General features: G+C 38.1%; 1 long non-coding RNA gene across 1 annotated transcript in view; it reads right to left on the reverse strand.

Annotated features, from left to right (window-relative positions):
* The window catches only part of LOC105854237, a 135,286-nt gene that overhangs the window by 102,291 nt on the left and 15,247 nt on the right, over positions 1-17,748 (reverse strand). The window lies entirely within an intron of this gene.

The raw sequence follows: 17,748 nt of genomic DNA on the forward strand, positions 1-17,748 counted from the left end.
GAATTTTCATATGCTCAAAATGTTTATTACATAAAAATAGTATTTGAAGCTGTCTTTCACTTAGATAATGAATGCTATTCCAATATCATAAAAACACAAGTTTTATTTTACAAGCATCAATTATTCAGTGGAACATTTTCTTCTAGAAGAATAAGAAAAGTAAGAGCATGCTTTTCCATTAAATAAAATTACAGTTTTCTATAGTAGGTATTTTTCTTCTTCTTTTTAAATTCTGTAACAATATTAGGAGTCTAAATAATTGATGATAAACAACTTATAGCATGGGAGATAATATTTTAAAAAGAATCACTTATTGGGGACTTTCCAGCTTCTGTGAACAAAATAATAAAATATTTATGATTCAGTTTATTTACTAATCCTTCTGAAGTACAAGACCGAGCTCAGTCATGCTGTCAATTTTTCTTATCTCTCAATTAGTGTAAATGTGGACTCTGGATTATGCTATGACTAAGAGTTCCTTGCAGGAAAGACAACAAAACTCAGTCCACAGCTCTCTGCCATCAGAAGCCAAAGAATAAAATGTTGTATAATTCCATGTCTACTATGACACTTGAATAATTTCACCCCTGTGGTCCAAGAATAACAAGAAAGAGAAGTTCAAAATTACCCTCTCAAATATTGGAGACGCATGTGATGTGAAACACTGAACCTTCATCTGTTCTGGTGTCCTTCCTCAGGAGGAATTTTGAACAACCTGAAGTTAGAAGACCCGGGAAATGCTTGCTCTGGCTCACTCAGGTGTTTCCCTATCAACCCAGCGAAGATTTTTGGTTGTTGTTCAGCTAGAACAAGGAGAGTTTTGTACAGGGAAGCTTGTCCAAACTATTGAAACCAAAAAAAAAGACAAACTTGGTTCCTTATTTTGGGTGCACTGCTTCAGAAGCAGACGTTAAGACTGCCTTTAAAAGGAAACGTATTACTAGACCTACTATCAACCCTAAGAGAGGCTGAGATTAAGATGATAAAGCGAAATAACTGCCTGTAGCTATTAGGAAGGCAGAGTCTTCCTGCAGTGTAGGAGGAGGGCCGGTGGCTCAGGAATCCCCAGAGTATGGGGTCACTTCCCAGCTTGGCAAGTTGCTTCACCTCTCCAAACTTCTCTATAAAATAGACAGAGGAAAAAAAAGATTCTTAATTGCCCTAAGTGGCTAACATGCAACACAGTGCTTGGCATAAACAAAATGTTCACATGACTACTTTTCCTGCTACATACACAATGGAATAACTTTATACTTTCTCTGAACTTTTGGGGAAGTTGCATTAGATGTTTTCGCTAATTAAAGCGGATCCTTTCCAACCAGAACTGTGACTTGGAGTTGTTTTTTATTTATTACTGTGAAGACATGGAAAAATACTTCAAAATGCAGCAATCTAAAATCCTTTTTCCTAACAGTTACTCCAAATTGCATATAACTCATACAGCTTTGGTTTAATCATCACTGTCACTGACATAGCACCAAGTACTCTAACATTTTCCATATGTTCACTCATTTAGAACTCATGAAAATCTGCTGAGATAGGCCAGTGCTCATCCCCATGTAGGAGACCAGGAAGCTGCGACCCAGAGCTACTAAGCAACTTGTCTAAAGTATTGGTGCCAAGTCAGGGTTCAAACAAGGCAGGAAGGCTCCAGAGTCCAGACAGGACCTCTATTTTTTGTATTTATTTGAGGGTGTGGACAAGCATCCATACACTCATATATGATTAAGAATTCAATTGTGAAGACATCAAATATATTCTCACTGGATGGCTTTTCAAATCCAAATACTCAATTTCTTATAAAAGAGATGCTTGAAAAAGCAGGAAATACAAAGGCCTGGGCACCAAGCAGAACAATGTCAGGCAGGAGTATGGAAAGGTGGGACGGGCAGGAGTGTCCTTGGAGAAACGGGGTGTTCTAGCCCTGCCTGCAATCCAGAACCATAGTACTGTACTTATTGCAGCTGCACAAAAACAAGACACCAGTGGATTCCAGACTCACCCCTCTCCGTAAAAATAGTCCAAAGCATTTTTCTCAACTATGATGCCTTAGAATGTGAAAAAACCCAGAATGTCAGCAGCCTCTACTGAAATAAGCTTGGAAATAAATGAGCTCCATTTGTGCAAGCTCATCACTAACATTAATCAAATCTTCACTCGTCATTAAATATTATCCCCATTGTAGAGGCATGCTAGAGATGGGAGAGTTAGCCCCAAGCCACAGAGTGAGAGGATTATGTAGATAGAGGCACAGCGATTTCTAATTCTAGATGCTATCACAGGCTACAGAGACCGGTGAGGTCCCTGAAAGACCACAGCAACCAGCCCCCCCATCCAGAGTGAGACCTGTGAGAATCCAGATGGGTAAAAGCTTTTCTGGCTTTTCTCCCACTTGAAGCATCATAGTTAAGATGAGTGCTTTGTGACTATTTCTGTGGAGAGAGAAAAGTCTGGAATTCACTGGTTCCTTGTGTATAACTGTAAACAAGAATGGGAATTACAATATTAAGTTATTGCTGTGGTCACAGTTAACAAAGTTATGGCTGCATCATAAGTGCTTCCAAAATACAATGTAATGCTTTTAATATAACCAAATGGGAAAAGAGAAACTAAAGAATAGTTGGAATTTTGGGGAAACCTCAAGAGGAGGGATTGACATTCTAACCTGTGTGAACTAAACAACTTTGGAGACAGAACTGTAAGGTGACTGTGTGGGGGGAGTGATGTGAGTTCAGAAGGAAAGACGAAGAGGAGAAGGAAGGAAGAGCTAAAGGAAGAGAAGACGAAGGAGTCTGCAAAGTGAAGCTCTTCTCTATTCTGCATATTCCACTCTACTCATAGCATTTTTTTCAAAGACTTATTTTATTTATTTATGCATACAAGAGTTGGGGTTGGCCAGAGGTGCAGAGGTGAGAGGGGTGGGTGGTAGAGGATTCACCAGAGAGCAGGTCATGGAGTTGGTGGTTCAAGTGAAATACACTGCTGAGGGAGCAGTGGCAAGACAGGAGAGGTCTGTTGTGCCATGTGGGTCACTTCTCCAGCCAGGGATGGAACTCATGCTGCAGTGGCCTCTGATAGCCTTACAGTGTTGACTCTTAACCCTTTAAGCCACCAGGAAGGCCCCTACTCACAATATTTCCAAGGACAGAAACCAGGTCACTCAGAAACCAGGTCTCCAGGGCATTAGAGAATAATTTCTGCCAGAAGTCAAGAGAGCCATGGTGTCACACAAAAGTAAAGACAGAACTGCAAAAGCAAACAGCTTGGCCACCAGGAGTAGCAACTAGGTTGAAATGTATAGAATGTGAAAAAAACCAGAATGTCAGCAGCCTCTACTGAAATAAGCCAACTGTTTATTTAAAATACCAATTTGTAATTTCAGAGGCTGAGTAATTCTGGTATCTCCCAATAAAGAAATTCTGTTATTCTGGAAAAAAAAGGGGGGGAGCAAATTTTGAAGGGAAAAAAACATATTTTGTAGTTAAAAAAAAAAAAGACTAGGTGGATAGGTGCTAGACTTTGACAATCAGAAGTGCACTACGGGAACAAACCGAAATTTGCTTAAAGTTTCATTTGAAAATGGAGGTGGAGGAAAGAAATGCCATGAGGCAACAGTGTTTGAGGCTGCTTGCACTGTGTGGCTGCACCTGTTCATGCAAATAGGAGACAGCCTCTTGCTGAAAAGCACCCTCATCAAACGGTATCAGAAAACTATGTGTTGTAGTGTGCTCTAAAGATCGCTCTGAACAACTGGTTGAGCAGGTGGAGTTAACCCAGCCATTTTCTTTGTCTGATAGCTGAATAAAAGAACGGATTTTCATAACTGAACAACTGCTGTTCGGTCTTATCTTTAATGATAGCTGAGGAAACATGATGCCAAACTGGCAGGATTTTTTTCAGCAGGAATTGCTAAATTTTGTAGGGAGGTGTTGATGATGCAGGAAATGTTGGATGAGAAGCACAACCAGAGGTCTTCCTGCAGGATTTACAAAACCACCGCCTGGAGACCAGCAACAGAAACAGTCATCCCCCCTACTCCAATGTGCATCAGATGAACTACTGGACAGTTCCAGAAACAGAGTCTACTGCAGCTCAGGGCTTCTGTGCTCCCTCCAACACTCCCCAGGTAAACTGAAGCCAGAATCAAGAATATAGCCCGGCCTACCTATGGACAAGGTTGATCAGATGTGGGAGGACTAACCAATAGTTAACTGATTTCAATAAAAAGGCAAGCCTAACAGGCATCAGCTCAAATATTATGTTATGGCAACAGTGTAGAGAATCTCCTAGCCTGACACAGCTCTCAGACGTTCGATGAATGTCTAACATGCTAGCTGCAGACAATCTGCTCAGCAGTCTCTTCACCTCCTCATTGAGCCACCTCCTGGCTGCTCCTATTCCTGGCAGAAATAACATGAAAGCCCGTAACTGCCACTGTTATCTGCAGGCCTGCCTCCCTGGGTGGACCTCAAGTTCTGGGAAAGAGTCTTACTGATCTCACTTCCTGGCTTAGATTCTAACAGAACTTGAGAGGCTGCCTAACCAATGACTATTCATTCAATGGATAAATCATATATACTTTCACTTTGATATAAAAATAACAAAACAAAACTAAAAGCAAACAAAACTTGGAATTCTCAATCAACAGTATCCAAAACTGTGCAGGGGCCCAATGTTTAGATTCTGTTTTTAAAAGGTCCCTTTAGGGCCCTCCCTGGTGGTTAAAGCACAGCACTAAGAACCTAAAGCCACTTCCGCATGAGTTCGATCCCCACCTGCCCCGGAGGTGACCACATGGCACGGCAGACCTCTCCTGACCCGCCCACTGCTCCCCTCAGCAGTGTACTTCGTCAATCTGCCTGTTCTGCTCCCACTCTGTCCCTGGTGAATCCTCTCACTGCCCCTGCACCTCTGGCTTGTACCCTAGTTCCCTATACTCTTTCCCTATTTCATAGCTTTGCCTCAATATTTTCACATTTCTCTGTAGAGAATATGGGGTTATTTAAGGTTCCTTCTTATCACTGAATTTTTTTTTAAGATTTATTTATATATGCATTATACAGAACTGGGGTACAGGCCAGAGGTGCAGGGGTGGTGAGAGGCTTCACCAGAGACAGAGTGGGAAACAAAATATTTAGGTAGATCGATGAAGTACACTGCTGAGGGGAGCAGCAGGCAGGTCAGGAGAGGTCTGACCATGCGGATCACCTCTGGGGAGGGGATTGAACTTTTGCTGCACGGCTTTAGCTTCTTAGTGCTGTGCTTTAACCTGCTGTGCCACCAGGGAGGGCCCTTATCACTAGATTTGAAAGCCATTTGGGTCAGTGCAAGGTCAAACACCAGCAAGGCGGCCTCCACTTTTCCTTTCAAGCTGCTTGATAAGAGGTGGCAGTCACCTCTGTGTCAAAAACCCACTCTTGAAACTTGCATGTTCAACCCCAAATGCCTTCTTTTTCTCTACTCATGTGCTCTTCACTCATGCCAAGTGAAAGAGAGAGGGAGGAGGAACAGCGCACAGGCCTGTCAACCAGATCTGCAGACTCACTAGGGCTCTGGGCTCAAAACAAAGACCCCAGTGTGAGGCCAGAGAGTGCATAGAAGAACCCAGGCAGGTGGCCTCTGCTACCTGAGGATTCAAAATCAGTGACCTCACTGGGTTGGAAGATAAATTCATGTGGAGAGTAACTGTATTCAATGTCTAACCTCCAAGATATGCACAGATGTACAGGCTCCTTTTGGCTTTAGAGGCTGATCAACTCTGGCTGTATCGCACGTGTGTGTGTGTACACACATGTATATATTCATGCATGTATGTGTGTATATATATACATATATATGAACATATACATATGTGGGGGAGGCTAAAAATATACATAGAAGGTTGAAGAAGAACTCAAACTTTATTCATTTTTATACCCACTTCTCTCTTTCCACTCCTAGAGAAGACTGCAGTAGTAACTAATGAGTGTTTGGTCAATGAAGAGCATGTCTCTCTCATGAGAAAATGGGTAAATGTTTATGTTAGTTTATAAAACTTGCTAGGACCTTAAACAATGATTTATCCAGAAAACATTTAAAGCATCTATTAAGAAAATTAATAATAATTAATTCCAGTCATCTGAAGCAGCTGGGGAATGGACACGGAGCATGGATTGGGTGTGTTGAATTATTCAGTGAGGGGAAAGAGCATAGTTACATGGTCATAAGTGTGCAAGGGCCATCTGTGAAAAAGCTTGAAAAACCCAAAAAAAAAAACTATAGTAACATCTAAGAGGAGTGTGTTGACTATATACTAAAAGTAGTATATTTTTCTCCAGTGGTTAAAAGAACTGCAGGAAATCACGATCCTATGTGGTGATATCTGCCCAGTGGAGCGGCTATCATTGGAATTTTACTATTCTGTGGACTGCAGGGGGCATAAAACAAATGACTAAACATATATCTCCTGTTGGAGACCCAGGTTTTTTTTTTTTTTTAAGATTTATTTATTTACGCATATAGAGCTGGGGTACAGGCCAGAGGTGCGGGCCACTGTATCTTCACCTGAGACAGTGGGGAGCAGAACAGGCAGATCAAGGAAACACACTGCTGAGGGGAGCAGCAGGCGGGCCAGGAGAGGTCTGCCACGCCATGTGGTCACCTCCGGGGCAAGCGGGGATCGAACTCATGCTGAAGTGGCTTTAGCTTCTTAGTGCTGTGCTTTAACCCGCTGCGCCACCAGGGAGGACCGGGTGCCCCAGTTTTTAAAATGGGAAAGGAGAAAAACAAATACGGAATTTGGAGAAAATGCAGGACTGTGTGAGTGTGCATTTGAATGGGAGAGTATCAGAACTAATAACTGTTGTGTTTTTGTTTCTGTTTTTTCAAATTTATTGATTTGTCAAGTGTTCGTGTAACTGCATTCTTTGGGGAGCATGCCTGCACACTCCACATGTGCACAGCCTTCACTCATCCTCTACCAAAGTGCCAGTGCCAGCTCCTTCCCTCTCCTTCTCCACCCAACCCCCTCTGGTAACCAGTTTACTTTCCACAGAATCTCAGAATTTTTTATTGGGTTTTGCCAGTTTGTTTTCTTGACTATTTATGTTCTGCAAATAGTCAAAACTACCTGGTGATTGTTTTTCACTTTCTGACCGACTTAGCATAATCACCTCACAACTCCTTTGTCCCAAAAGACATTTCATCCTTTTTTAATAGCTGAGCAGTATTCCACTGTACTCAGAACCTCACTGCATCCAAATTCCAGTGCCCCAAGGCCAACTTGTAGCTCCTCTGCTCAGAGCACAGTCTCTCTCAGAAGTCCCAGCCCGGAGTGGAAGGAGGCCAGGCCATTCACACAAATGGTCAGCTTTTTTACAGATGGCCCCTGCACACTTATGACCATGTAACTATGCTCTTTCCCCTCACTGAATTCAACACACCCAATCATGCTCCGTGTCCATTCCCCAGCTGCTTCAGATGACTGGAATGGCTGTGGTCCTGGGTCCAGCTCCCTCTGCCTCTCTACGTTCCACCTTCTCAACAAACCACCAGCGTCACCACCAAATATCTGTGTGTCCATTCCCCACCACCAGTGCTGAGCTCTTGAAATTTTTTTCTAAGCAAATTTTAATTTTTCCCTAGTTTTACTTAGGGATGAGGTTTATTAAAGCCACCTTAGTCCATCATGTTATGAGTCTAATGACAGTGTTCTTAAATTTACTTTCTACTTCTGTCCCTTAAAAAGAATCCTAGTAACAAAATCCCACCCACATCAGTAAGAGCAAGGACAGTACCCACTTAATGATTTCTGAGTACCATTCCCACAAATATGAAGGCAGCCAGGAGAAACAACCAATTTCAAATCTGCAGAAGAGAGTACAGTGTGAATCCCAGACTTACATTCTTCCTTAAAATTTTGGGGAATCTGGGCCCTCCTTGGTGGCGCAGCAGGTTAAAGCACAGCACTAAGAAGCGAAAGCTACTTCAGCATGAGTTCAATCCCCAGCCCCAGAGGTGACCCACATGGTGCGGCAGACCTCTCCTGACCCACCCACTGCTCCCCTCAGCAGTGTATTTTGTTGATCTGTCTGTTCTGCTCCCCACTCTGTCTCTGGTGAAGTCTCTCACCGCCCCTGCACCTCTGGCCTGTACCCAGTTCTGTATGAATAAATAGATCTTAAAAAAAAAACTGGGAAATCTTACGAGTTGCACCTAGTAAGCAATCAAACCTGGAACTACCCAAAGAGGGATTACTTCATCTACCCTGCCTCCTGATGTGAATAAATGAAAAGGGCGCAACATCATTTCTTAAGAAAAATTAATGATAATGAAACTGGGGGATAAATGCAGAGTGTGGGATATTTCTCATGACCACTAGTCCAGAGTTTGCAAAAAAAAAAAAAAAAAAAAAAACGGTTTCATGAAAAAAAAAATCTGTCAAGAGCTCTGTTCTAGACTAGAAAAGAGATTATGGACAAAGATGCAAAGCCAAAAGAAATGCAAGAACACTAATTGGCCTGGGAGGTGAGAGAGGCTTATAAAAAAACATTTTGGACAATTGGAAAAAAAATTAAGGAAAAATATATTAGATATTATTAAACCAATGTTAATTTCTTTCCATGTAATAATAGTAGTATAGTTATATTTATTTAGGGAGCAACTTCATGATGTTTACAACTTATATTCAAATGGTCCAGTAAGGGGAAAAAATGATGTGAATAACTCTTGTAATATTATCTGAAATTCACAGACCTGTTCTTCCCACAGCTTTGGGGGTTGGTGAGGGGTAGCTGCTTCCAAATTTGATGCTGCCTCAGCCCTAGAGGTAGTAGCAGGGTCTGGTATGCCCCATTCCTGCATGCTTTACCATTCTCTTTTCCCCTTCACAGCTGTCCACTGCTTGTTCCTTAGTAGCCAATCCCTTGCTACCATTAATTCTTTAAAATTTCCCAGTTCAAATTTCTCAGTGATTTATTATTATTATTACTAGTTTATTTTTATATAATTTTTTTACTTTTTCCATCTCAGCTGCAATCCCTGTGGATTTCCCATCACCAATTCACCTGTGTGCCATCACCACAGTCCTGTGAACTCCCCCCCATTTTGAATTTTTGATCCCATTCCCTACTCTACTCCCGTAAAATGTCTCTGATGTCTCTGGTTCATTATTATTTATTCTCTCCCCCTCCCCCCATTTCCTTTATGCTCCTGCTATGAGTGAAACCATCCAGTGTTTTTCTTTTACTTTCTGGCTTATTTCACTAAGCATGATCCCTTCCAGCTCCATCCATGTTGCTGCAAGAGGCATATGTTTATCTTTTTTGATCGCTGAGTAATATTCCATTGTGTATATGTACCACATCTTTTTAATCCAGTCATCTACTTTTGGGCATTTGGGTTGATTCCATGTCTTTCCTATTGTAAATAAAGCAGCAATAAACAGGGGATGCAGGTGTCTTTTTGAATCAGTGTTTTACGTATCTTTTGAGTAGATACCTAGGAGTGGGATTGCTGGGTCATATGGAAGCTCCATGTTTAGCAGTTTGAAAATTTCTCAGTGATTTTTATCTCTTGAATAGATTCTGATTGACACAGTTCTTGACTACTACACACAATAAATAAGAAAAGACTCACAACCAGGCACTTCACTGTGAAATTAGTGTGAAATTGCAGAATATTGAAAATAAAGAAAGAGAAATTCAGAAGCTTCCAAAAAAACAGAAAGGAGTCAACTAAGTTTTTAAGGAAAATCAGAAAGGCACATGGCTTTTCAAATCAGCAATAGTAAGATTTTTTTACTTCTAAACAAACAAAAAAATTATTTCAATCTTTATGAAGATGTTTGATGTTTTCAATGTGCAAGACTCAGAAAATGTACCTCAATCTGGAGAAGTCATGATATTGGGTGTAAGAAAGAAAGAAAGGGGAAATGTAAGCAACAAACAGGGCATGACCAAGCCTAGAGTTGAAGGAAAATCAACAGAGCAGACCTAGTAAGCAAGCAGATTTCAATGCACATGTTCAACAAAAGGGTACTTTCAAGAGAAAAGCATTTATTCCAAACAACAGACAAGTGAATTGGAAGCTAGAAAACACTAGGGATCAACAGTGGAACATGATTCTTCCATCAATAAGGCAAAAACAACAATGAGTAAAAAACACATTCAAGTGAAAATAACAAAATACAAAACAGACATAATCCATATGTGCCATGATCTGGAGCAACTGAAGGGATTTAACAGAATGAACCCAAATTTGAAAGAGATTTGAAACTTTCCCCTTTGAAAAGGTTGTAGTTGTGGTATCAGAATTATTATAAGGGAAGTATAATCATAACATAATACCTGGCTTTCCTACAGACATTATTTACCTGAACAAGCTCATTGGTTATGACCATGAGACTCAATCTATGGACAAAGAAAATATTGACAATCTGAGAATGTAAATATTTACAACCTCAGTACAACAAAGTAAAGACAGACCTGAGAAAAGTAAAGAGGTAGATGGAAGAGTAGAGGTACTTAGTGTCCAAAGCTCACAAAATTCGGCCCTCGAGATAAAAGCAGAAAGTAGACAGAAGAAGGTAAAGAGATTTATGAATACTAAAATTACAATTACAATCAATAACAGAACTCATAGGAATTAAACTACAAAGCTTTATGTGTATGGGTATGTGTGTGGATGGGTTTCATCTGTCATAGCAGAGTCAGTAAATAAACCTCAAAGCAGATACAACAAAAAACAGCTGAATAAATATCTTATTCCAGTTCTAGAAATACTAACCACTAAAAGAATTAACAGGAAGTGTTAAAACGGTGTTGCTTCTGGAGAACAAGATTACTGTTGTTCATTATCAGAGCTTCTCTACCATTTGAAATATCTCAATCATGATGACCAATTACTTTGATGTTTAAAAAATAATAATCTATCGTACAAGTTGGCCAACGTTTTCTGTTACTAACTAGTGATTAGTCATATGGTAAATATTTCAGGAACTGTTGGCCATATAGGTCTTTCTAAGACAGCGACACAATTCTGCCACACCCATAAATGAATGGGTGTGACTGTGGCCCGATAAAACTTTATTTAAACAGGAGACAAGTTGAAGTTGACTGACAGGCTATAGTTTGGTGAACCCTGATCTCATCCAGTACTTCCCAAACTGGGTGCTATAAGAGACTGATATATTTAAAGCTACTCCTCTAAAAAAGGGAAGAGTTCCATATTCAAAATGCTTAGAAAATGCGGTTAAACCATAGTCAGCAGACTTCTTTCACCTCAGACCTCAGCCTCTAAGGCAGTTATGAGCCTTGAATACCCACTGTGGCAGTTGTTTTTAGTACCCAACATTTCACAATATGCCTGAATACACTAGAGTAGCATTTTTAAAGTCACTACTTACTCTGTGGAATAATTTTGCAAAGCCTCATGATCAAATTTCTATCCTATAAAAATTAATAAATAAGACCCAGAAAGTGGTATGTTACTTGCCCAAAGCTATTCAGCTAGATGCTTTCAGAACAGAGTCCAGAATATACTCAACACAGGCTGTTTGCCCCCATTTACAGGGGCATCCATTCAGATGCCTCTGGATGAACAGTGTAAAGCTAGTATCTAAATAATGAGATTTAGGGGACACATTTTGAAAAAACTTAACTGCATCAATGCAACAATACTCAAGTCTCAAAAAAATTAAAGACCATAGCATTGAATGTTATTACTTTAGAGACATCATGAAGTGAGCTAAAGTGACTAGACTACTTTATTGTTTGATTTCTTAATGCTAAAATATGGACAGTAGAAAAAATAAAAAATAATCAGAAGACAAAAACTTTTAAAACATTTTTTTTTCATGATGCCTAAAACATATCATTCAGTAATACTGAGCACATTTTATATGTGTGACCTGTAACAGTTAGCTATTGCTTAAGCTCTACCTGAGCATGTGTTTGTGAGATAAAAAAAAATCGAGGAGAACCAGACACAAAAGAAAAAAACTTGGGAAACATAAGTGCTAAGTAACATCTCTAATTTCTTGTTAATATATTGTAGAAATATAAAAAAAAAGGAACAGAATCCCAACCACTGAAGTGTTTAACATAAATTAGAAGAAAATAAGGAATGCAGTTTAACTAGGTGATCCAGGCAAGGTAGAATTAAACAAAATTAGGTATATCACTCAGAAAATAGCATCCAGGTCATAAAATGATTTCTAAAACTTTATTTTATTTGCCTTTTTTTCAAATCAACTATTCCATCTTCTTTGTGTTTTTAAAGTGTACTTTCATAACATGATTATTGATGGAGATAAAGTTTTCCTCTAATACCCTCATCAAAGGTAAAAATGAAGTCTACTTCTTTCAGGATCAAGAAAATGTTACCTCTGCTGACAGAATCCCCACCCACCCTCATAGGTCAGTAATCCTGGGGAAGAGGAAAGGCAACTGAAGTTGACCTACAAACCTCGCCTTGGCCCTAGCCCAGAGTTACAACCCCTGAATTAAACCTCCCACTAGCCGGAGACTTATCCGAGTGGCCTAGCAAAATGACAAGTCATTTAGTTACCAACAATTAGATTTTAATGTAAGAAGCCCAGACACTGCCCTCCTAATACTAGAACCACTGGTTCTGTGAGGCTTCTGGCAATGGGACAAATGCAACTGAGGAAATGAATGTTAACATTGTAGTTGATTTCATTTATTTATTTTTTTTTTAAAGATTTATTTATTGTGCATACAGAACTGGGGTACAGGCCAGAGGCTCAGGGGCTGCGAGAGGCTTCACCAGAGACAGAGTGGGGAACAGAACAGGCAGATCGACGAAGTACACTGCTGAGGGGAACAGCGGGCGGGTCAGGAGAGCTCTGCCACGCCATGTGGATCTCCTCGGGGGCAGGCGGGAATCGAACTCATGCGGAAGCGGCCTTAGACTCTCAGTGCTGTGCTTTAACCCGCTGCGCCACCAGGGAGGGCCCCTGCATATGTTTATTTTTAATGCAGAAATAGCTTCCACTGTCTCATGTTTTAAAAATAAATGAAATCAGGGCCCTCCCTGGTGGCGCAGCGGGTTAAAGCACAGCACTGAGAATCTAAAGCCGCTTCCGCATGAGTTCGATCCCCGCCTGCCCCGGAGGTGACCACATGGTGTGGCAGACCTCTCCTGACCCGCCCGCTGCTCCCCTCAGCAGTGTACTTCGTCGATCTGCCTGTTCTGCTCCCCACTCTGTCTCTGGTGAAGCCTCTCGCCGCCCCTGAGCCTCTGGCCTGTACCCCCATTCTGTATGCACAAATAAATAAATCTTTAAAAAAATAAAAAAAATAAAAATAAAAAAATAAACATATGCATTGGTAGGTCTATAATGCTCTATAAATGCCCTATTACTCTAGATCATATTGATGATAGAACAATGAATGAATATTTACATAAATACATCACTATTAATAAGATGATTCAGTTTAATTTTTTTCTACACACTGAAGTAATACTGTAATGTGTTCATTTAAATATTTTATGCAAGCAGCACAAATTAAACAAATGCTTGTTTTAATTAAAATATTTAAATTACTTTCTAGCTTATAAAATCAATATGCTCAAATTAAAACAAAGTTTTAGTATGATACAAAATAGAATGGAAATACAAAAGCTAGAACTATAATCCAAACAACTAAAGGAAAAAAGAGACTGGAAAAGGTAAAAGTTGCCACAATAAGTGGCAACTGCAAATAGCTGTAACAGAGCAAAATGAAAGTTATTATTGCAACAGATAACAAAGCAGACTCTATTAAGAAACAATTTCAGCAAAGACTGAGAATTTTAAGTGAAATTCCCTTCAACAATCAAATGGGAATCAATGAAGTCAGTCACTCAAAACCCAATTAGATGGCCAACAACTTTTTTTAATGGTTTTGGTTTGTAACAAAGTCTAAGCTTGACACTTGGGTCATCAATAAAGTATTTTGAGGCCCTCCCTGGTGGCGCAGCGGGTTAAAGCACAGCACTGAGAATCTAAAGCCGCTTCCGCATGAGTTCAATTCCCGCCTGCCCCGTAGGTGACCACATGGCGTGGCAGACCTCTCCTGACCCTCCCACTGCTCCCCTCAGCAGTGCACTTCGTCGATCTGCCTGTTCTGTTCCCCACTCTGTCTCTGGTGAAGCCTCTCGCAGCCCCTGAGCCTTTGGCCTGTACCCCAGTTCTGTATGCACAAATAAATAAATCTTAAAAAAAAAAAAAAAAAAAAAAAAAAAAAACACGATTAAAAAAATAAAGCATTTTGAATTCTTGAACTAAAAAAATTTTTTTTCAGATGGAAAAAGAAATAACTAATTATGGCAATTTTGTTAGAAATTTATAAGGAAAAGATAACAAGATGGTGTACAAAAAATTGAAAGATTTTGATTAAGCAACCAAACAAGTTTTCTTCCTAAAAATATCAAAGATAAATAAACTCAAATTTGAAAAACAAGAATAGGTTTACTTTAGTTTTTTATGAGTCATACAATAAAAGAAACATTACCCATATAGTATTTTAGGTATAACTTTATATCAAAATATGTCCAAATTTAAGAAGAAATATTGTCAATTCATCTTCTAAAAAAACTGAATTCATGATATATATACTCGTGAAACTTTTATATCTGTCATAGGAGAATTTTAGCTAGATACAAAAATAAAAACTTCTATCATGACATATGGTATTTAGACCACATAGGGTAAAAGATCCAGACATACTAGACTTCTAAAACAAGAAACTCGTAGTTTTCTATTAGTCTGCCATTCTACTGTATGATATAACTTACAATTTTCTGAAGCACAGTATGTGAAAGCTGTTATAGATATTATTATTAAAGTTGTTCAGAGCACACAAATAAATTGTATGAATTGCCAGCAATTTATAGAATTGCTAAATAGAAGCAAAGACAGTGAATTTAATAATCATGTCTTATTTGCCAATGATTGTTGTTAATGGAAGTTTTTCAAACGGTCAATATTCAGTTTACTCTAATTCAAAATTTTCTTCAAACAGAAAGAATGCTTGCCAAATACTCAATAAAGACCAAAAAGTAATAGCAGTTTAATTTGTATTTTTCTCACCAATACTACACTGCATATATTATTAAAATTAGAAGCTCAAGGAAAGGAAATGCTTATTTCATATAAAGTTATGAAACTGTTTACCAAAATTGATACTTTTCACAAAATTAATATAATAATGATCTTTTATCTTTAACTTGCATTAATATATAAATTTAAGTTAAATCAAAAACATTATCAAAATGCCTTCAAAATCTACATGAAAAATTTAAAGAACACATGATTTCAACTGATAAAGTTAGAGTAGATTTTCTGTTATTATAATGCCCCCTTTGAATCTGATGTTAGTAAATTCCAAGTTGGCATAAGTGTTAGCGAACTCGAACAGATGTAGTTTAAAAATGATGAGCTTTTACTACAAAAAGTCAAATCAATTTAATAAAGATCAACCAATTTTTACAATCTGGATGCAAAGATAAAATGAAATAATTTTTTACATTTCAGCTATTGAAAAAGTTAAGTATCCTTAAACTTAGTTATACAAATCTATATTTTCCATTATAAACTTTAAAATCTAAATAAAGACCAAATATTAGATAAGTGGTATCTAGATTTAGATCTGCTGTAACTCTAACATTCATAACAAATTTCAAGAGTTAGTACAATAAAAAGAAAATGTCCCATGAATATTTCCCTATTACATGTAGAAATGACAATATTTTGTGTAGTGTAAAGAAACTGTATTATTAAAATTAATTTCACCTGTCTCTTTTCAATTATATCAAAGAAAATACTAGGAAAAATTCTGTTGAATAGTTAGATCATAGCAACTTAAAATAGTCTTTTTTCAAGAAGTATCTTTATCATCCTAAAATTTCATTGAAATGTACACTCTCATACAGCTTTGGCCCAGCCCAACTTACTGAGAAGAAACTGAATTTCATTGAGAATCCTAAATTTGACCAAGATGACGTAATAGGAAACAAATTTACACTTTTGTTAAAGACCTCTCAGCCTCAATAAATAACAGTAAGAAGCCAGACAAGATACATTAAACAATGGTTTCTAGAAGATAGGCAAGTGAGGTGAGCCTATGAATGTCCCAGTGTGTTGCCTTAAGATACTTCCTGGCCAAGACAAAGGAAGGAAAAGCAGGTAGAGTTCAGAAGACTTCCTTATTTGAGAATGCAAAGCTGAGATAATGAGGTGACCAAGGCAACTCAAATTTGGATGACAGAGGAGAAAGCTGCACAGAGGTATCTGTAAAGAGCAATGACCCTTGAGTATTCAGTTGAGTACTGAACAGTGCATATAAGTCAGCAAGCTACGTGAAGAAAAACTGCCAGAATGGATTAGAGGAAACACTATCCAATACACACACAGTGTCAAGAATAGTACCTGTTTCCATAAAGTACTCATTAGTTCAGGGACATTAGATATTAAGGAAACTTCTGTAATAGGCAATAATTCGTACTAGAGTAGGAACTGTTCCAGTCCCAATTAACAAACCTTAAAAGTGAGCTAGAATAAACTGTTTCTAACAAATTTAACTATATCTCAAAATGAAGTGCAAGAATATATATAGTAATGTCCAGCTCCCAAGAAGATAACATCACAATGTCTGGATTCCAATGAAAACTGCCAGTAATACAAAGAAGTAAGGAAATACAATCCATGAGAAGAAATGTAAAGTAACTAAAGCTGACCCAGAATCATGACAGATATATCAGATTTTAAGTAGACATGAACATATAAACTCACAAATCAAAACTCTATTAATGAAATGTATTATTAATGAATACATTTGATGGAATGAATGGCAAACAGATATCAAAGTAGAAAATATAAATGTACTTGAAGACATAGCAACAGAAACTCCAAAATGAAAAAAAAAAGCAAAAAGTCAAAGAAAAAACAAAGCATGAGTAAACTGTGGCCCATTAACTATGTAATTGCAACCCTCCTGTGAAGGGGTACAGTAATAATATTTAAAGAAATAATGGTTGAAAATACTCCAAACCCAATAACAATATAAAACAGAAGGAACAAGGAGCTCAATTAACACTCAGTACAAGAAACAAAAAGAAAGACCACAACACATCACAAATTGCTCAATTTGAGGAAGTAACAGTGAAGTAACATCTTCAAAACAGTGAAGTAACATCTTCAAAAAACTAGAAGGGGGAAATGTCAATCTAGGGCTCTATACCCAACAAAACTATCTTTCAAAAACTAAAGGAAAATAAGGGCTTTATTGAAAATACAAGTGGAAAGAATACATCACCAGTCCTGCATAACAAGAAATGTTAAAGAAAACCCTCTAAGCAGAATAAAAATGCTATCTGGTAGGTATAGATAGCAAAGAAAGGAAAAACACTGGAAATGACAATTGTCGAAGTAAACACATAATTCTTTTAAAGGAAAGTGATTTCTAAAACAAAAATAAGAATTATATGAAAAAGAAAAATTTATGACATTAATTACATATGTAAAAGTATGAAAGTTAGGCCAAATGTAAGTATACTTATGTGAGGTTCTTATATGTGAAGCAATTATCCTTTAAGGGAAACAGTGTTAAGTTAAAGATGTATAATGCAAATCATAAGCAATCACTAAAATAAAGAGCAGAAGCTAATAGCCATCAAAGGAAAGAAAAAAAAAGTCATAAAAATGCTCAAATATTCCTAAATAAGGCAGAAAAGAAAGAAAGAAAGAAAAGAACATGAAGGATAGGG

Source organism: Condylura cristata, unplaced genomic scaffold (assembly GCF_000260355.1).
Source record: "Condylura cristata isolate star-nosed mole 26May11 unplaced genomic scaffold, ConCri1.0 scaffold00030, whole genome shotgun sequence".
NCBI classification, from domain to species: domain Eukaryota; kingdom Metazoa; phylum Chordata; class Mammalia; order Eulipotyphla; family Talpidae; genus Condylura; species Condylura cristata.